General features: G+C 33.3%; 1 protein-coding gene across 3 annotated transcripts in view; it reads right to left on the reverse strand.

Annotated features, from left to right (window-relative positions):
• Positions 1–5,689, reverse strand: part of wdp (Leucine rich repeat protein windpipe) — a 53,606-nt gene extending 47,917 nt beyond the window's left edge. Inside the window, exon 1 of one of the 3 annotated variants that reach the window (XM_076372505.1) lies at positions 5,311–5,689. The gene's annotated coding sequence lies outside the window, so the exon portion shown is untranslated. The remainder of the gene's footprint in view (positions 1–5,310) is intronic. The other 2 variants (XM_031974569.2, XM_031974568.2) reach the window with 2 other exon arrangements.
• Between the last annotated feature and the right edge of the window lie 311 nt (positions 5,690–6,000).

Here is a 6,000-nt window from a genome sequence, read left to right on the forward strand (position 1 = left end):
AAAACGCAGCAAAAAAATGCATTAAAAAACAGGAAAATGTATCCTCAGTCGCAAAAAACGATACACGGTTTTGTTTATACCGATAATAACAAAATTATTGATTTCATGAGCTACGGACGGGAAACATGTTCTCAAGGCGTGACTAATGATGACATACATGGCAGTACGATTACGCTTACACGTGTCGATGCTTCAAAAATGTTACGGTGAGAGAGATAGACACAATTTCCTGTTAAACGGTAAAAGCAAAGTTGATACGTTCCGCTATTGGCATCTTCCCTCTTGAAACAGGCAATGTTAAAACCACCCAGGACACGCATCGGTAAACAAGTCGCATATGTTATTCCACGTACAAGTTCCAGTCAGAATAGTGAACTATAGAGTGTTCGGGGAGGGGGCAAGTAATGAATGAAGTAGTTGCAGGAGTAACGGAGGTGTGTCACCCTGATGTGATCGGAACAGTTTTCCATAAAACGACAGTAGATCCTTGAAAAAACTAAAAATTGATCATACTGCCATTTTTCAAGTTTTAAAATCAACCTAATTAAAATAAAACATGTTTGGTGAGTCATGGATTACTTAATAAAATCAAACAATCATTCAACAAAATTATTTTTATTATAGAATTGTATAAGGAAGTTTGTTTGTATTTTAAATAATAATAACTAGAAAAAAAGTTGGCAAGTATAAAATGAGATTTTTGGAATAAATTAATTTTAAGTTTAAATGCGATTATTGACGTTAACTCGGTTTATTTAATGCATAATCAAAGTAAAAGGAATAAAAAAAGAATTGTACTGTTGCGAAGGAATTCATAATGAAGTAACCGTTGACAAGGTTTGGTTATATTTCTGTCGTAATGCTATAGTAATCATGTATATGTACCTGTATTGCCAAACTATAGTGAATATATACATAACACATCAGCTAGAAATAGAAAACCTATTATAGCTTTTTGAGGTAAGAAGAATGATTTGTTTTGTAACGATCGTATTGGCAAATGTATATTTTTAACGGCATACTTATTAAATATATTTTTTAGGAGTTTTTTTATATTTTATGCAAAAGTAAGTGATTTATATTTTTAATCTTGAGTTCAATTTTCCAATTTCTATTACGGATGTTTATTTAAATTAAAATTATATAAACTGAAATTAATAAGTGTGAATGACATGCACAGTGATGTGCACACACAACACGTTATTCAATGCTTCTATTAACAAGTACATTATTAGTATCGTGAATATGACTAAGAAGACTTATTTCTCAGCAGTTACGAAATGATTCAACCAGAAACGTAAACTATCGGTTGCCACTTCATAACGGTTTTATCAAGATTAACTGTCATAAAAATTCGAATAGCTTTTCTCCATTTATCGTTGGTAAAACATATAATATCAATCTTTTATCAATTTTATAATATTATATTGAACTTTAAAGGAAGGCATAAAATTAAAAAATATAGATTGTACGTACGATAATAAGAAAATAATAAAAATATAATAGTACAAGTAATTGTACATACAAGCTGTGTAATTAATTGTAAGAGAAAATCTGACGAATTTTACAATAAATACTTCCTAGTTCACGACTTTTCATTTTACCACTTTATGTAAATTAAATTATTAATGAAATAGTAACTAAACCAAAAAAAAAGGATATTCTTATTTGCAAAAATGTAATCACATAATGATTTTAAGTAATTAATTTATTTAATATAATTTTGTTTAACATACATTATTGCTAAATTCATTTAAATTTTCTGAAGAACGGGAGCCGTGATAGTAATTATGAATATTTCTTTTTGCCATAAATTTCACTATTATCATGCTAAATAAAGATAAATATAAGATCATATATATTTATTGCAAAATTAATACCTAAATATATACGTATTATAACAATAATAAAAATGAATTTACAGCACTGCTAATTACTAGTATCATACCAGAAAAACAAACTATATGAAATGTATCGAGTTATGTTTGGTAAATTTGCAAGATACATAATCAACAAAACCAGGACAATAATTTTCTCATAATACCAAACAAATGAAAGGAAACAGGGAATTCACAAGGAAGTATGTATTCAATAAAACATATAATGAAATTTTACGTATGACGTCTCATGCACAAGATGTTACCATATCGAGCGGTGTGCAAATAAATGACTGCCTTGTTCCCTCAACAATGTACATTTAGTCGCAAGGATAAGGTCTTTACTTAAAAGACAAACACATGAGTCATATTCTTAGTATAATAGTGATAAATCTATTCAAAGATGAGCTGTCACTTGCAGATTTCAGACCGAACAGAAATTCAGAACAAAATTTTTACAATCATAACGGCAATAAGTAGCTTCAGTATTACTCGTTAGTAAATAAAAAGCAGACATTAAAGAAATTATTAGCAATACATTCAAATATAACAAATTTACAAGAACAAAATATATTTCCACAGAATTGAAAAGAAAATTATTTCATAAAAAAAAATTATACCGACTTCCTTAAATTATAATAATTATACATTAATAATTTTATAAATAAACGAATTAAAAATTTCTAGATATTTATAAATACACATCTGAAAATCATGAAGAATGAAATGCGATAGATATTCTAAATGCAAATAATTTCCATTATTTTTAAATATTATATTTATTCTTAGTATACATTCTATACATAAATTCATGTTTGTGAAAGAAAAATTACGATTACTTGAAACTTCTATTAAATTTATATTTTTCACATTCTTTGCAAGTAGTAATTATCCTACATTTATCATATTATACTAATCGTACCCCTAAAGAAAACTCGACTGCATAAGAAAGTTTTTCGGCATTTATCACAAATCAAAACAAAGACGACCTGCACCCTACAACTCGACCCTGACAGACTCGAGGTTGCGTTACTCGATTTCTAGCATTTCGTTCTAATTTTAGAAAAACCCGACTCGGCTGCTAATACCGGAAAAACAGTTTCACCGAAGTCGTTTGACACAAGACAGATACTGAGGGCTACTTGGATGAGATTCAGGTAGAAACGGTTGTCGATTTGCATTGAGACGAAAGCACGGACGAACATAAATTAAAGAACTACATTAATGCAATCTGAACAATCTAACCAGATACAAATCAGTATTTACATCGTTTACTAAAATATTGATAAAATTTAAAGAAGAATCGTTTACTGTATAATTTTAAACTTCTATAATTATATTATGTTGATAATCTTAATTTACACTCACACTTAACGTTATACAAGACATAAATATTACTCACTAGTAACTTATGTTGACTTTGACTGATACGAAGATACAGATTCCAATTTTCCCTCCTCGCGAGTTTCTATCCCCAAACATCTGCATACCCCCTATACCTATTTTGCTAATACAATAAACGTTCATATGCTATAAATTAAATTAAATTCAATATCTTATAATGTTTCAATACCACGTATTCTTATTTGTTGTATAAATATCTGTCACAATTATAATGATTCGCGAAATTAATCGAACGTCAATCATGTTCACGTGTTTTATTCTTTACCGCTTGAAACTTCGAAATTAATTATTTAATAAGCAGAAAAATAAAATTTTTGTGATAAAAGAGGTAAAAATAAATATTGTAACTGTTGTGCAATATTTCAAGTTGATAGATACAATAAAAAAATGGTGAGATTACAATTATTAATCTATACATATTTGAAATATTTCTTGCAGACTCATTTAACTTCTTTTCATCGAAATAACCCTCCTTCAAATTAACAAGAGTCTTATCATAAAAAGTAATTACTCAATCAGGTCACGATGCACTATGATCCTTACCGTTTAATCACATAATTGCAAACGGGAAGATCGCATAATCGATAAAACCGCTCCAAGTTCATAATTGAAGAAAAATCCAATAAAATGTTACTGCTCAACATGAAAGCCCACCAAAAAAGAAATAAATAAATAAAATCAATCCATTATAGTCACAAACCATCGAAGTACATTATTATTCATTTCTTTTTCTCTTCTGTGAATATTAGAAACAGTCCTAAACTATCGAACACTAACACGCATCCTCGAAGATCATAAAAGCGAACTGGCACAGAATTTCAAGTTTCACTAATACCGCTATACGTATACGTACCCCATGAACAATTCATTAATACATGCGTCCATGAAATCGGAAGTACATTTGACCCCCGATTTGTGCAAAAATCTGTTACATGTAGATTCATTTCACACGAATAGAAATCGGGTAAATAGAGTCAGTCGATACAAGAGAAAAGAAAATATTGGAAAGAAAAGCTGGTATAAGTTTCAGAAATAATTTTGATATTTTTTTGTCCGAGAATATGATGTACATATACAATTCTAACTAATTAGAATGATTTTATTTATGAAATAGTTACAAATATTTAGTAAAACAAATAATAACATAATAAGTTTTAATGTAACAAGGAGGTGGCCTGATTTAAAACCTCTTCCTTGCAATTCAACTTTGATCAAAATTCGCCATTTTGTAAGGACAGCGAGAGTCACTTTAATTTGGCTAAATTACGCGGTTTTTTCTGTCAATTACCTTCGACATACACAAAACTATTTCCATACCATTTGTTTATTAATTGCCCAGAAACCACTTATTTAGAGATAACAACAGACAAAATCAAGATAATATTACTTTCGTTACTCCCACATTTTCTAAGAAATGTACACCACATTTCCGGACGAAGGGAGTACATATTTATGTCACATAGCTAAACAAAAATACTAAACGAAAGTATATTTTATTTGGTGTTATTAAGTTCAGATCCCGTAAACCAACACTGAAACTACCAGGCGGATCAAAATAACCCATTTCTAATGTCTTCTTTTTTTAATCACTAGAAAGACAACAGATGTATCTCAGAGAAACAACTAAAGAAATTAATTTAGCAATACGCAAACTGAATTGTAAATCAATTGAAGCCTTGATAGCTGCACTCAGAGTTTCCGTAGAGAAATTTCAAAAAGTTTATTTAACTACTCGGTAGTTTTAGTGTTAAGAACGCGCATAAAAACTACCGCGTAAAAATGTGCCGCATGAATCGAGGGTCGACTATACGTTCCCGCTATGTCACAGGCTACGAGACGCGCGATAATCGAGAAACTCTCGCGCCTATAAGCGGTTGACTCGCCGAAAGGAATCTCCGAGGCGATCTCTCCGAATGACAAGGCGAAAAATTCTATTAGCAACCGAATTCTCACACCTGCCCGCGACCAAGCCGAAAGCCGATTTCTCGCTGGCGGATGTCAGCTGCCCGCCTCGAAATGGTTCGCTTACCTCCTAGGTCGCTGGCTATCGGTGCCGTATCCCGTGGCACAAGAAAAGTATCCTGGAATCCTAGCGTTCACCAGCACTTGAAAACAACAACGGCCGGGAACCGTTTTTCCGCGGAACGTTATCGAACGGCGAAGCGAAGGGGACCGGCGGGGTCGTGTGCGGCCGACGCGACGGTCGGGTCGGACAATTTCGGCGACACTGGAGGATCGTTCGATCGGTCGTGACAGAGGAGGTCGGTCAGGGCCGACGTGGCTGACGCGCGCGAGATGAATTCCCCGGCGAGATCGAACCGACGAAAGATACAATCTATCTTAGCCTGAGGCCGAGTTAGGACTGTGGACTCTGACAGACTGCGAGTGAGAGAACGTAGTCAGCGGGCAAGCCTACCAACTCTCCGTTCGCTCGCGCGGCCCCACCATCATTTCGCGATGCACACTTGGTAGCGATAGGTGTGCGCGATCTGTCTCGGGGAACCGGTAAAATCGTTCCAGAGAACACCGGCCTCCCCGGTTTGTCCTTTAATGCACTTGGCCACGCATCACGGGAGAACTGTAATTAAATGTTTGACATTTCTATGTCGATTTCCGTTCCGACGCGTCAACATTTTAGTCCTGAGGACAGGAATCCGTTAACCCTCTTCCTTGTAACGTCGTGGCAAGCTCGTAATGATTTTTAACGGAATTTAACGAA

The sequence above is a fragment of the Nomia melanderi genome, chromosome 12 (genome assembly GCF_051020985.1).
Source record: "Nomia melanderi isolate GNS246 chromosome 12, iyNomMela1, whole genome shotgun sequence".
NCBI classification, from domain to species: domain Eukaryota; kingdom Metazoa; phylum Arthropoda; class Insecta; order Hymenoptera; family Halictidae; genus Nomia; species Nomia melanderi.